At 45.1% G+C, this 16,014-nt stretch overlaps 1 long non-coding RNA gene across 1 annotated transcript; it reads right to left on the reverse strand.

Moving 5' to 3' along the window:
* Window positions 1-14,972: 14,972 nt before the first annotated feature.
* LOC123452039 lies at window positions 14,973-15,746 on the reverse strand. Its single transcript, XR_006632557.1, has 3 exons — window positions 15,623-15,746; window positions 15,118-15,390; window positions 14,973-15,041 (listed from the first exon to the last, which is right to left on the reverse strand). It is a non-coding gene; the product is annotated as an uncharacterized LOC123452039 (long non-coding RNA).
* Between the last annotated feature and the right edge of the window lie 268 nt (window positions 15,747-16,014).

Raw genomic sequence — 16,014 nt, forward strand, 5'->3', positions numbered from 1 at the left:
AGACGTTCTTTTTCTTCCAAGACGTTCTTCCAAGACGTTCTTCCAAGACGTTCGTTCTTCCAAGACGTTCTTCCAAGACATTCTTTTTCCAAGACGTTCGTTCTTCCAAGACGTTCTTCCAAGGAAGCGAGGAAGGCGGGCGCGGCGCGGGAAAGATGAAAGGAACCAACCGCGACGGCGAGGGCGGCGACGGCGGCGACGACGGCGAGGGCGACGACGACGGCGAGGGCGACGGCGGGCGGCGTCGACGAGGGCGAGGGCGACGGCGGCGGCAGGCCTTCGGCGCGCGCGCGACGGTTGGAATCGGAGAAGACGAGAGAGATGGAGAAGACGGCGGCAGGGGAGGCGACCCGCACTGTATTTATAGCCCCCCCCTTTAGTCGCGGTTGGGGACGAGACCCGCGACTAAAGGTACCCTTTAGTCGCGGGTCGCCTCCCCAACCGCGACTAAAGGGTTTTTGGCGGGTTTTTTGCGTTCCCGCGCCCCCCCCCCCCTTTAGTCGCGGTTGGGGAGGCGACCCGTGACTAAAGGGTAACCTTTAGTCGCGGTTTGCCAGACCAACCGCGACTAAAGGCCCCCCCCAAATCTTCTTTTATTTTCAGAACCTTTTATCTTTTTCTTTTCAGAAAAATCATCATTGCTTTTATAGAAACTTCAAACATTTTATTTTCTGTTTTCTAAGCATATTTTCGTAGGAAAAATATGCATAGAGACAATACATTGAATCTGCCTAAAACGGGACAGAAAAAAGAGAATCCATTTAAAGGGAACATTGGCCACAGCCTCTCTCCCCCCCGGCCTGGGCCGGCCTTCGGCCTCGACCCATCTTGCTCACGCCTGCCTGGTGCGGTGGCTGTGATGCCCCGCTGAGAGGCCTCTCGCCCGAGCCGTGAGCGCGCCGCCCCTTTCTTCTCCTATCCGCCCGCTGAGAGGTCGTTTTTGCGTTCCCCGCGCGCAACGACCTTTAGTCGCGGTTGGTCTGGCCTTTAGTCCCGGTTGCACCAACCAGCCGGGACTAAAGGTTAGATGACCAGCTCTGGATTCCTCTTCTTCCCGCCATTTCTTCCCTGTCTTCCCGCCTCTTTCTTCCCGCCTCCTGTCTTCCCGCCTCCTGTCTTCCCGCTCCCATTTTTCCCGCCATTTCTCACTACATATATGTAGCCCGGCTTGGCCAGCATTATCACATCTCTACAATCTCTCATCACTCTCTCATGGCTTCCACCGCACCCACTCTAACCTACCAGCAGGTGGAGGAGCTTTGCGCCTCGAACTACCCTTGTCCACCGGGCTACCGCGTCCCCACCGGCTGGAGCCTAAGCGCCGGCGGCGTGCCGGTCCCTCCCGTCCCTCAGGGTACTGCGCGCCGGGCGGCCATCACGAACCACTACTACCTCGACCTCACGCCGGAGCAGCGGATGAATCCCCGCTGGCATCCCGATAATCAGCATACTTGGGACGCCTTCTTCATCAATCGGCGTGAGAGGGCGCTCGCCAGGTATGAGGAGGACGGTCTGCCTCCTGGGAACTTCCACGAGGCCGGCCGTCGGCTATGGTGGTACGGCCGGACTCTGCAGAGCGTCATGGACTACATCACGGCCGGCGATATCCCCCGCCTGCGCTACCCTCAGTTCGAGCCACGAGCGCCGCCCGACGACAGCGACGACAGCAGCGACGACGACGGCGGCAACTTAGAAGGCGACGACTACCAGTACAACGACGACAGCGGCTATGAAGACTACGAGTATGCATATTATACGCCTAGGCAGGAGTATGACTAAATCACTCCAAATTTCATGTATCATCAGTGGTATCTCGAATCATTCGAAAATGGACACCAAACACATCACGGGTAATATAATTCACATGATCCATTCAACAAAGTTTGGTACAATAAATTATTACACATCATTTCTTCCCTTGTGTCCCTGCTTGCTTACGATTGTGCCGTATCCATGGAGCATCCTCATCATTTAACTTAATGCTTGGGTCGGTGTTCACTTTGAAGGGCGGAATTTCAGCAAACATATTATAATCTTCTGACATGTCTGTCTTGTCCTCCACTCCCACGATGTTTCTTTTCCCTGAAAGAACAATGTGGCGCTTTGGATCATCGCATGATGTACTGATCGTTTTCTTATCTTTCCGTTTCCTCGGTTTGCTACTCATGTCCTTCACATAGAAAACCTGAGCGACATCTTTCGCTAGGACGAATGGTTCGTCAAGGTAACCAAGATTGTTGAAATCCACCATTGTCATTCCGTATTGCTGGTCCACCTTTACCCCACCTCCTGTTAGCTTGAACCATTTGCACCGGAACAAAGGGACCTTAAAGGAGGGTCCATAGTCAAGTTCCCATATCTCCTCTATGTAACCATAATATGTGACCTCTTGCCCATTCTCGGTTGCTGCATCAAAGCGGACACCACTGTTTTGGTTGGTGCTCTTTTTATCTTGGGCGATCGTGTAAAATGTATTCCCATTTATCTCGTACCCTTGGAAAGTCGTTATAGTCGAAGATGGTGTCTTGGCCAACATGTACAGCTGATCTACAACATCATTGTCATTCATTAAATGTTTTCTCAACCAACTGCCGAAAGTCTCCATGTGGGCCTTCCTAATCCAGGATTCAGGCTTCCCCGGGTTGTCAGAGCGTAAAATATTCTTGTGTTTCTCAAAGTACGGAGCCACCAAGCTGGAATTGGTCAGTACAGTGTGGTGTGCTTCAGTCAGAGAATGGCCGTCCATACATATCGTTGATTTCCTTCCGATCGTGCCTTTTCCACTTAGTCTCCCCTCGTGCCGTGATCGAGGAAGACCAATCGGCTTATGGTCAGGAACAAAGTCAACACAAAACTCAATTACCTCCTCATTTCCATAGCCCTTGGCGATGCTTCCTTCTGGCCTAGCACGGCTACGAACATATTTCTTTAATACTCCCATGAACCTCTCGAAGGGGAACATATTGTGTAGAAATACAGGACCGAGAACGAAAATCTCTTCGACTAGGTGAACCAGGAGGTGCGTCATAATATTGAAGAAGGATGGCGGGAACACCAACTCGAAACTGACAAGACATTGGATCACATCGTTCTGTAACCGTGGTAGAACTTCTGGATTGATTACCTTCTGAGAGATTGCATTGAGGAATGCACATAGCTTCACAATGGCTACTCGAACATTTTCCGGCAGGAGCCCCCTCAAAGCAATCGGAAGCAATTGCGTCATAATCACGTGGCAGTCGTGAGACTTCAGGTTTTGGAACTTTTTCTCCGCCATGTTTATTATTCCCTTTATATTGGACGAGAATCCAGATGGGACCTTCATACTGCTCAGGCATTCAAAAAAGATGACCTTCTCTTCTTTGGTCAGAGCGTAGCTGGCACGACCTTGAAACCATTCCGGATGCCGGTCATCAGGGTCTTTCAAACGTTGCTGGTCCTGCCGTGCTTCCTTTGTATCATTTGTCTTCCCATACACGCCCAAGAAGCTTAGGAGGTTCACGCAAATATTCTTCGTAACGTGCATCACGTCGATTGCAGAGCGGACATCTAGGACTTTCCAATATTCTAGCTCCCAGAATATAGATTTCTTCTTCCACATGGCTGCGTGCCCGTCAGCTCCCTTCGGAACTGATTGTCCGCCAGGACCCTTTCCAAAGATGACTTTCAAATCCTTGACCATATCAAATACCTCAGCACCAGTGCGTTCCGCAGGCTTCGGCCGGTGATCTGCCTTGCCGTTGTAATGCTTGCCTTTCTTTCTTACTGGATGAATTTTCGAAAGAAATCGACGATGCCCAAGGTACACGTTCTTCTTACAATTTGGCAAATGTACACTTTCAGTCTCATGTAAGCAGTGCGTGCATGCATTGTATCCCTTATTTGACAGTCCCGAAAGGTTACTAAGAGCAGGCCAATCGTTGATGGTTACGAAAAGCAACGCTCGTAGGTCAAATTCCTCTTGTTTGTGCTCATCCCACACACGGACACCACCCCACAGCTGTAAAAGTTCATCAACTAATGGCCTTAGGTACACATCGATGTCGTTGCCGGGTTGCTTCGGACCTTGGATGAGCACTGGCATCATAATGAACTTCCGCTTCATGCACAACCAAGGAGGAAGGTTGTAGATGCATAGAGTCACGGGCCAGGTGCTATGGCTGGAGCTCTGCTCGCCAAAAGGATTCATGCCATCCGTACTTAGAGCAAATCTTATGTTCCTTGCGTCAGCTGCAAAATCTTTGAACCATCTGTCGATCTTTCTCCATTGCGTTCCATCTGCGGTGTGTCTCAACTCCCCGTCCGACTTACGGTCCTCTTTGTGCCATCGCAACAACTTGGCATGCTCTTTGTTCCTGAACAGACGTTTCAACCGTGGTATTATAGGAGCATACCACATCACCTTGGCGGGAACCCTCTTCCTGGGTTTCTGGCCCTCAACATCGTCACCAGGGTCATCGCCTCTGATCTTATAACGCAATGCAGTGCATACCGGGCATTCATTCAAATTCTCGTATTCACCGCGGTAGAGGATGCAGTCGTTGATGCATGCATGTATCTTCAGAACCTCTAAACCTAGAGGGCAGACAACCTTCTTTGCTTCGTACGTACTGGTGGGCAACTCGTTATCCTTTGGAAACATATTCTTCAACATTTTCAGCAAGTTTTCAAATGCCGAGTCAGCTACACCTGCCTCTGCCTTCCATTTCAGCAAATCCAGTGTGCAGCCCAGCTTTTTCAGACCATCATCGCATCCGGGGTACAGCGCCTTTCTGTGATCCTCTAACATGCGATCCAAATTCTCCCTCTCCTTTTCAGTTTCGCAGCGTCTCCGTGCATCAGCAATGGTCCGACCAAGATCATCAACGGGATCATCACGTGCCTCTTCTTCACCTTCCCCTTCACCTTCAGCATCCTCCATGAAAGTATCACCGAAATGAGCAAGATAGCTTTCATCGATGAAATCATCCCCTTCTTCATCTTCTTCCATTATAACCCCTCTTTCTCCATGCTTGGTCCAACAATTATAGCTTGGCATGAAACCGTGCCGAAGCAGATGCATGTGAACATCTCTTGAGGAAGAGTAACCCTTCTGATTCTTACAGTTAACACATGGACAGATAACAAAACCCCCCCGCTTGTTCGCATTAGCCACTACGAGGAAATCTTTCAAACCCGTAGTGAACTCGCCGGAGAGTCGGTTAACGTACATCCATTGCCGATTCATCTGCATTATTATAATATAAAATATATAATTAACCATCATGCATTTGTTAAACTAACTAGCTACAAACAATATAAATTAAACAATGAACTACACACATGCATATTTTATCAATGACACATCAAAGGTTCATCAAGTTGCTAACCGCGATCGAGGAGTGTGGCTCCAACACTTCATGTCATGTTTGTTTCATGCTCTTGGGGCATTTCATCAAACACCTTATGTGCATAAGAGGAACCAAAAGCAAACCTAAACCCTAAGTGTGAAGAGAATGGCTCTAAATGGCTAAGTGTTGGCTGCTGGATGGGTATATATAGGGGAGGGGCTTTAGTTGCGGTTGGCCTGGCAAACCGTGACTAAAGGTGCCCGAAGGCCTTTAGTCGCGGTTGTCCTGGCCAACCGCGACTAAAGCCCCTCACGTGCACCAGCTGACCACCGAGCGCCCTGGGCCCAGGCCTTTGGTCGCGGTTCACCTCCAGAACCGCGACTAAAGGTCCCATTAGTCGCGGTTCCTATAGCTTCGCGACTTATGGGGCTGGACGGAAGCCTGTTTTTCCACCAGTGCAAGACGCTGCTTGAGCGGCTTGCAGGCAAAAGTTAGCATGCACAACTCCTAACTGCACACATGATTCACAAGGCATGGCATGGGAATAGGAAACGAAAACATATTGCGATCCAAGCAGGTTTAGTGTGTGCGGCCTTATAATTTCGGACGGGGCTTGGTAGCCAGGAGGCCGGACGGAGGGTAGTTCTCGTTGAAACAAAGAACATTGCCAAAATGGATCCTTGGTCGAACATTTGATTAAAAATATATAACCCTTGTCTCTAGACCAAATAAATAAATAGACATAAATATTTATTGATGGGAGAGTAAGATGTGGAGTGTGGGTTGAATTCAGAAATGTAGAAGGACAAAATTTTCAAATGCGCCGACAATCACCTTCCAACTAAGCCACCTCTCTCATAATTTCATCCAATGACCCAAAATCACATGGTGTACTAGGTGCACTGATTAAACCGTTTCACAAGAAATGTTCTCCTCCCATCGCAACCGTAACAGATCACCTTGGGTAGCTCCGTTCTGCGCTCTACCATCAAGTCTTTCTCTTGCTCCAAAACCTATCCAGGGTTATACATGCTACCAATCCCACGTAGAACTGCCCACAGGATGTTGGCGGTGGCTGCTATTCTGGATGCCTCAAGCAGACGTCTTCGGAGCGGCAGGGGAGCGCGTGCCGCGGCCCTAGAAAACCCAAAGGGACGTCAAAGCGTCAGCGCGCGTGTTGATGCAGCCGCGAAAAGAACCACAAGACGACGATGCTCTGTGGCAGCGGGCAATCCGTTGCTCAATCGATAGAGAGACATGATAGATGTACTCGGGAACGCGTAGACGGTTGAACAGACCGAAGGTGCAGCGAGTGCGACTGTGTAGACGCCGGCGGACGACGAATTAAGAGCGACTTGCATCATTATGGCATGAGCACACAACCAAGCAGGATACGTGCATCATGTTAGATATAATCTTGATGTCTTGTGTATCTGCATGTAGTAGTGTGTTTGTGCAGAGATACGTACGAGGCGTACACTTGATGGTTCAGTTGGAAGAGCATGTATGAAGCGACCCCAACATGCAGTGAGAAGCTGCTGCGTGCAAAGATCAGAAGCTAACGAGATGCATGGCATGCATGTGTTAGTGGCGTGGCTTAGTTGGTTAGTGGAGTATAGACCGTGTGCGTAAGATCCGGGGCACCGTGTGCCTATATATAGAGTCGTTCTATTCGTCACCCTGGGTGACGAATAGTTATTCTTCATCCCCTTTATTTTAACATCAATGCATCGTAACTTTACGTTTCGTAATTTTTTTTTATTTTATACGCAAAAAAAGATCGTAAAAAATATAATCAACGTAAAAATATTTTATGTCACGTAGAATTATGAACATACAAAAATAGTGCAAAAAATACAATAATTCATTTTTTCCTGGTCTTGTGATCTATATTTATGTTTTTCTTTTGTCAAATTTTACATAATGATTCAATATAAATGTAACTATTTGTATTTCAAATATAATTTATTTGTAAATTGATCGTAAGATTATCTCGGGTGAAGAATAAACTATTCTTCACCCTGGGTGATGAATAGCGCGACCCTATATATATAGGTAATATGTGGTATTACCCGATACTCTCCGAAATCCTTGTGGTGACCCCGAAATGCTTCCGGATCCTCTCAAAACTATTCACTATATGAATGAAGCAATTACACAAATATGTTCTCATTACTCCCGTCCTACTACCACTTTGTAGATCATGACTACCTTAATCTTGTGACCCCCGTAGGTCCGGTAACTCATAGACATGAACGAAACCCCGTCGTTCAATGATGGATAGCGGGACCGTGGGCATTCATATTGTTAGAGCATATCTCTCCATATGTGGTTTTGGTAATTGATGACAATTCATATGTACTAATGGTTGCCTTAAGTTATATTTATAGGATTTGTCCATAGGCACTTCTTGAAGTCCATCTGTTGGGTTCAAGAAGTTTATATGATGACCAAGGTGGTATTCAAGGTATTATCCAAAGAATGGTCATAGAGACACAAGGTTGATCAAGATCGTCAGACAAAGAGTAAATCAAGATGATCAACACACAAAGCGTACAAGATGTACCGAGAGAGATCAAGTGATCCCATGGTATGGTAAGCATTGTCCATTACGTGTTTGTCTACTAACCCATGATCTTCGTGAGAGTTCTATGTGGGGTTAGGTGTGTTTTCATGGGCTTGCGTCAAGAGGAAGATCTCATACAAACCATGGAGGATGACATCAAGTGGTGATTGTCATCAAGATTGCGGTGTGCAATTTCAAGTGGATCATCATGAAGATATCATGCTTGAAGCTTGCCGTCCATTGTGGTGGCAATGGACTTGTGAAGATATGCTGAAGAGCGGCTCACCCATAGTGTGTATGGGGGAGCAATCAACTAGTCTTCATCAAGCCAACACAATCAAGAAAGGTGGTCCATCTTGAGGAAGCCAAGATCATCGTCATCTAGCTCAAGAGGATAAGGTGCAAGGTATAGGTTTGCTCTTGATAGGTTTTCTGTTTTAGGATAGATTGTCGTACTATCAAGGGGGGCTCTCAAGTGAGTAGCTTGATCGTATCGTTCGTTGAGAGCTCAAACCATTAGCATCCTTCATCATACATCTTGGTTCTTGTTTGGTGTTTCTCTTTGTTAATTTCAGAGCTTATGGTCATCTTCATAACAAGCTCGAGTTAATCGAAAACGGAGTCCATATGCATCTTCTATTATGTTTTCGATGTTGGGAGTTTTTACCGGTCTTATTCAAGGAAGGGTTCTCACCATTTTCTTATGGGCCTTTCCTCACTTGCTTCTTATTGATATTTCTATCAAGATTGTGTTAGACCATGTCGTTCGCTTTCTAACAAACTTGGTTTTGTTGAATTCGGAGTCCGTATGCGAAAGTTAAGGCACTTTCTGTGGCGAGCGGTAGTACCGATTGTGCCGAGTTGTAATACCGCTCCGTCGGACTTTATTTCCGCATCCTTTTTTCCTTGGCATGGTTGGTGAACCTACCGAGCGGTAGTACCGCTCCCACGAGTGGTACTACCGCTCTGTCGGACTTTATTTGCACATCATTTTTGCCTCAGCATGGCTGGTGAACCTACCGAGTGGTAGTACCGCTCTGTGCGGGCTGTGAAGCATAATAGTTGGATTTTTCCCCACCTATAAAAGGGGGTCTTCTTCCCCATTGAGCCTTATCTGTTAAGCTCGAGTTTGCCCCCCATTGTTGACCTTATTCGAGCTTGCTAACTCTCAATGCCTCCAATGATTCTTGCTAGTTCTTGAGGGAAAAGAGGGAGGAGATCTAGATCCACATTTCCACCAATCACTTTCTCCTCTAAGTGAGGGGAACCCCTTGGGTCTAGATCTTGGAGTTCTTCGTGTTCTTCTTCGTTCTTCCTCCCATTTTCCTCCCTAGCATTAGTTGCTTTGGTGTCATTTGGGAGAGAAGGACTTGGGCACTCCATGTGCCCTTGCCATTGCATTTGGTGCATCAGTTTGAGTTCTCCACGGTGATACGTGGAAGTGAGAAGTTGAGAAGCTTATTGCCCTTAGGTACTTGGTACCCCTAGAAGCTTGGTGGTGCCTCAGAGCTCAATCATTGTGGTGCAAAGCTCCGCGCAAGCGTCGGGGTCTCCAATTAAGTTGTGGAGATTGCTCCGAGCATTTGGGGTCACCTCGAAGCCATATGCCATTGTGGTGAAGCTTCGTGGTGTTGTTGGGAGCCTCCAATTAAGTTGTGGAGATTGCCCCAACCTTATTTGTACGGGTTTGGTGACCGCCCTCAAGGGTCCCTTAGTGGAATCACGACATCTTGCATTGTGCGAGGGCGTGAGGAGATTACGGTGGCCTTAGGGGCATCTTGGGGAGCATTGTGCCTCCACAACGCTCCAAACGGAGATTAGCATCCCCAAGGGTGTGAACTTGGGATACATCGTCGTCTCTGCGTGCCTCGGTTATCTCTTACCCGAACCGTTTACTTATGCACTTTACTTTGTGATAGCCATATTGTTTTTTGTCATATATCTTGCTATCACTTAGTTGTTTAATCTTGCTTAGCATAAGTTGTTGGTGCACATAGGTGAGCCTAGTTGTTTTAGGTTTTGTGCTTGACAAATTAAACGTTAGTTTTATTCCTCATTTGTTCAAGCCTAAACCGTAATTATTTTAAAGCGCCTATCCACCCCCTCTAGGCGACATCCGCGTCCTTTCACATATCGAACCCTATGAGCACATGAATGATATTCGAGTGAACATTTGGTTACAATGTGACATTCCCTTTGCTTGGCGATACTTTATAAAACCCGGGATGCATCGGTATCCTCCTGAGTAATCACATGCTCACTATATTGTTATCCCAATTACCGGTTTTGTTCTTCTTTCTCGTTTTCGTGTTACGGCATTCCCGTGACTAAGTTATATGTGTCTGGCCAAACGATGATTGATGTTGTCATATCGAGAGGCCCCTAAGAATATCTCTTCATCGCTGGAGAAGCAAATCCCACTCTCGAGCTATCTAGTCTCTTGTTAAACTTTTCGATGAACCTGTAAGTTGTCGGTATGATCACCTAATTATAGATTATATTTGAGCGACCCCAAAGCTCATTGTACGACAAGAAGTGACTAATATACTCCCAAAGGGACATAAAACACATGTTAATACTCTATGTTATAACAATTGATTACAAAAGATATTATCTCAAAGTATAACAAACAAGTTTTTCTGTCGATTCAAGATGATCGTTCTTCTAACGTCATAATCTCAATGTTGTTTTCGGACTACCATTACGCTTAACGATATTCTAAGATCCCAAAAACATGACCACCAACAACACTTGAACAAGTCTTGCAAGACTAGGAATCTCTACTTAAGTGTTTATCATTCCATGCATATGAGTTTTTCACTGAATCACATATTCCACGATCATATCAGTTATGGCATGGAACATTATTACCTCTAGGGCATAGTTTCAACGGGGTTGCTCTTCTCGTGCTACAACAAGGTTTTCCCGACTCCGGTGTGTGTGTATGGGGGGGAGGGGTATAACGACAACGCGTCTTTGGTTCGCTACAAAATTGTAATTGTCGGTAGGTGTTCTATAAGCATGAATATAATTTTTATTACTTTTTGTGTTCCTTATACTGCCATAATGTTTGTTGAATAGATCAGAAGTTTTTCACCCAAATAAGAGACCAGCCAAGACTACTTTGCGGCACATTTCTATAGAAAGAGCTACTAAAAGCACACCACTGGAGCCTAGGACACGAACACGGGTGGGCCTCGGACAGAGACAATTAATGCAAATGGAGCCTCCGGATTTGATCAAACGAGTGATAAACAACCACACACCATGAATGTCATGGAACAACTAATTCAAATGGATAATTGAGAGATCTGCTATGGCAACATACATGAACAACTCTACTTTTTACATCAAACCCTCATGCCATAAATCTTACACCTTTTACAGCAAAGGCTTGAATTCCCGTTCTAGATGCATCCCAGTCCTAGACCACTAGTACTAACTCTCAACATGGACATAGTTCAATTTTCTCTTACAATTGTGTCTTATCCAAAAATGAAATCACGTAAAGATGGCCATCGCAAGACAAATGCTAAGGAGATGCGAAGGCGGACCTCATAGAATAGACTTTATTGTAAAGTCTGTTATAGGTTTATCTTATAGCACTTGCTTGTTGTCTTCATACATCAATTGTGCAATGTAATGGTGGGTGAGCACTGGTAATAAATTTGTCGAATTTATGAAGAAACAACTAACGGTGCACCTATACCGTTGCTTGGTCGTGAAGTGGTAGAAATTTTCACAAACAACTGACGGTGTAGCTATCCTTTCCATTTTCAGGATATCATATACATAATCAACCACCTTGACTTAGTGACCAGGATGTTTTATTGGTATATATCTAAATAGGCTCATTCTTACATATTGAAATCTTATTTTATAGGTGTGGTAATTAATTATTTAATCATTGTGAGGAAACACGAGTTCTCGTATAATTGATACCCCCTATGTTCCAAAATACAATGTCTATAGATCTTTGTTCAAGTCAAAATTAATATAGTTTGACCAAAAATATAGAGAAAAACATCAACATCAACAATATCAAATAAATACAATATAACGTTGTATTACTTGGATGTTGATTTTTTTTTGAACTGCTTGGATGTTGATTTTGTTTCCACTAGTTGCATCATCAAGTTGGTCTTATATATACATTCAATTTGTCTTCACTTGGGGGCGTGATTAGCGACGTGTCATTTCCTACTGTTTTACTTATCTTTCTATTCAACAAAGCACTCGAGTTGGGGTTGATTCGGTGATGGTCAATGCTACATACGCAAAGGGCCGCAAAACAAGTGGAATCATCGTCAAGAAGCTTTGTATAGTTTTTCTTCAATAATGTAAAAATGTTTAACATTTCATTATTAGTCAGGCAGCAAATATTTGGTCGATAAATTGGAGCATAAAAGGGGTGTAAGACAGGGTCCCAATTGACTAGGCTAGGCATTAATGAGCACACTAACTAATCATTACCTAAGACACAATGGGTTATTAAATAGGCAAGTGTTTTTTCATGTCTTATCGATCCATTGTCACACGGGTGATAAAATGAACTGATACTTATCTAGAGAAAACAAGATGCTTACGGTCCTGTGATCGCTCAAACAAGATGACCTGGTGTTATGATTTACTCCCTCCGTTTCAAAATAAGTGTCTCAAACTTAGTATAAAGTTGAGACATTTATTTTGAGATGGAGAAAGTACTTCTTTAACCCATATGATCTTCAAGAAGAAGAAAAATCTGGCGGTTCGATGAGAAAATAGCACAAAGTTTCTATCAACGGTTCGAGAAATAATGAAGGAGGCGCCTAGGCCAACCTCACATAGTAAAGATCAAGTCTTTTCATACTCACAAGTCGTATTTGGACATAAATTGTGCAATGTAATGTAATGAAAGATACACAATACTAAAAATATATTTGTAAAAGTTATGAAGAAACGTGTGACAGTGCAGCTAGAGTATTAAACATGAGACCAGCCAAGATAAGTTCTTGTTGGCATATTTCAAATAGAAGCGGCATTAAAGATCTGCCATTTTCCATGCATGATGACATGAATTGGCATTGGGTATAGGGGATTGGTGTTATTAAAAACAATTAGTCACTACTTCTGTCCCTTAATGTAAGATATTTTCGCACATATTTTTTAAATCCTATACTAGTATTTGTTAGGGCATCTACTACGACGGCCCATAAATTTTCTCATGTGTCCGTCCGCCATCATACCATAGTTGCATACATTTCAACCAGCCTTTAAACAAACCAGACAAAATTCATGTAAACCGAACGATATCCATCAAAATTTTGATAGAAAGTAGCACAAATCATTCATACATAACACGCAAATTAAGTCTAGTACAACAATGTATCAAATTGAACTAGACTCCACATGTCCAACAAGTTTTTCATCAACGGATCATGTCGTTCCACACATACTTCCCCTTCAGCTTCATCCAACAATGTGTGCACATAAATGACCGTTCCTCTGTCCTATGATACATCACGCCAACGCGTGCGGTCTACATATAATGTGTAGACCAACATTGAATGAATAAATTAATCAACAAGTTGAGCAAGGAAAAGAAAAACATACAATCTCGTCCTCTGCAACGTGCAATGGCCGCCTTACCTCGAATCGATGAACCATGTAGAAAAACTTGGTGACGCAGATATGGATAATGTGCCAACAATATAACAACGACCTCATGTTATGTGGTTGAATGATGTACATGTCGTAGGGCATAATGTGCTTTCGTGTGTGAAAGATTTCGTGCACTTGCTACCAAAAGGCGTCCCCTTTGCATATGAAACCCGTGGATACGGCAAACCATGCATCGCACAACAACTCATCCTCCATGGTTGAGTAGCTTACCATCCTTCGTACTCTAAAAAACGACATAGCATTAGAAAATATCCTCTGTGACATTTGATCAAATACTTGTCGGGCATGGTGTCCGCCATGGAGGTCATCGAGAGGAGGATGGAGTGCACCTGCGAACAAACGGCTTCAGGGTGGAGAACTCCATTGTAAAGGCTAGCGGGGCGCGCCGGTGCTGGTTGCGAACGTCCGCCAATGCCTCTGTGGCGGCCGGAGAGGTACAACAACGATGACGGAGGTCGAGGGTGCGAATGCAAAGTAAGAGGAAGAAAGGACGTAGTGGAAGAAAATGGGACCAGGAGGCCGGAAGGGGGATTGGGAGGGCCGGGTTGTCGGAGTCCTACGTGGCTGGTGTCCAGACGCCCGCAAAGCTCCCCTACGATTGTCTTCAGTTTACCAGAAAAAGGCGTCCAGACTGCCCCGTGAATCCATACACACCCACGTTGAATGACTTTCACGATTCGGACAACGCCATTCGGATGCATGCGGGCGCATGGATTGCTTAGGTAGTGAATCATTAGGAAAGCAACCTATATGAGATCACATGTAAACCTCATCCAAAGATGCCAGTATATTCGTTTTTAATTAGCTTGGCTGGTCCAGCTTGCTCACACGTCGATCTTCTGGTCAATGAGCCCAAGCCAGCAACCTGGCGTGCTTTATTAGACACTAGCACATATGTCCGTGCGTTGCAACGGGAAAAAGTAAGGTTGATGTTCCACCGCTTCCTAAATTTTAAACCATTTGGCTTTGGTTTAATTAGACTTTAAATTCAACGAATTTTGTATTAAATTAAATTTACTTAAATTTAAAGTCGATAAGATTCCCCAAATCACTTCATTTTCCTCATATTTTTTAGATCCCATAAAAATATCTATTGTTGGTCTAAATTCCTTATTTACTTGTTTAGCTGCTATAATTGAAGGTAATTCATTTTGACATAGTTTTTTCCATCGACTTCAGTTACAAATTGAATAACTGTTAGCAGCAAAGTTGTACTTGCTTTGGTTGGTGGGGCAACTCCTCCACCATGAAATGCATTATTAACTTGAAGTTTCAAGTAACACCATCAGAATTACATCATGTAAAATCTGAAAGAGAATAAGTTTATGATTTACCTCAAGCAATTATTCTCAGTACGGTGAGGAATCATAGCCCCAGCAATCTTAGTCCAGGGACCAACCTCATGGACGGAAGCAAATAACTTGGAATCCTCTTCAGGGCGCCATTCCCCATGATCTATATCCGGATCAAGAACATTACACCACCTGTTTAATGAGGATAAAAAAAGCATCACCATCAAACCATAAACTTTGAACTGACATGGTAAGACTACTACATTACCTCTCGCTGCATTGACTTTGATTGCGGCCAGGAAGAAACTGAGCAATCTTATTCCAGCTGCCAGACCTAAAAATCTTGCCAGATACCAGGAGGCGCTTGTCCTCATCCTCAGACCATCTCCCCACCCTTTTCCTTTCAGGGATTAGCGCCGCGCCCTTTATTCGTTCTCCCTTGTACTCGTTAGTCTCACAATTTGGCATGGAAGGTATCAGGATGCACAAAGGTGCTGGTAGTAGAGATGTCTGAGATCCAACAAAAGTGGTGGTATGCTCCCTGGTGAACGTGCGCAGAGCTAATACATGATTAGTTGACATGCCCCCCCCCCACACACACACACTTCAAAACTGAAAAAAAAAACTTGATTTGAGCGCTGGTCTAGGTGCCACGGAACAACATCAACAAAGCGTTCTGTATTTTCTGAGCGGTTATGCTACGCTTCCAGATATTATTGTTACGGATTAATATTACAAAATGAACAACCCACACTTTAACGATCTGCATATACCTTTCTGTTCTTTCCTCTTCCTCATCGGCCGGACATCCTCGAGTTGCGGTGAGGTCAATCCTCTGCTAGATCCCACCACCATTGCGTGCCAGCTGCATGAAACATGACGACCAAGATGCAGATTTCATTTTTGTAGCCTGACAGTGATGTACATGAATTTATGACTTTTGCTAGCTGAATAACTCTGCTTTATGTGCAAGTCAGTTCACACGTGTATTTCCAAGCTGAGGGCGTTCAGACTCACTCCTCCTTGCAGATCTGGCTAGCCACGCCGGAACCCCTCTCTCGCGCACCGCCGGCAGGACAGCCAGCCGCCGCCGCTGACGAGGAGCCGCTGGAGCCCCACGTCCCCAACCCCCGAGCTGGGACCCCCCTCTCTCGCCACCGCCGGC

Source organism: Hordeum vulgare, chromosome 5H (assembly GCF_904849725.1).
Source record: "Hordeum vulgare subsp. vulgare chromosome 5H, MorexV3_pseudomolecules_assembly, whole genome shotgun sequence".
Taxonomy (NCBI): domain Eukaryota; kingdom Viridiplantae; phylum Streptophyta; class Magnoliopsida; order Poales; family Poaceae; genus Hordeum; species Hordeum vulgare.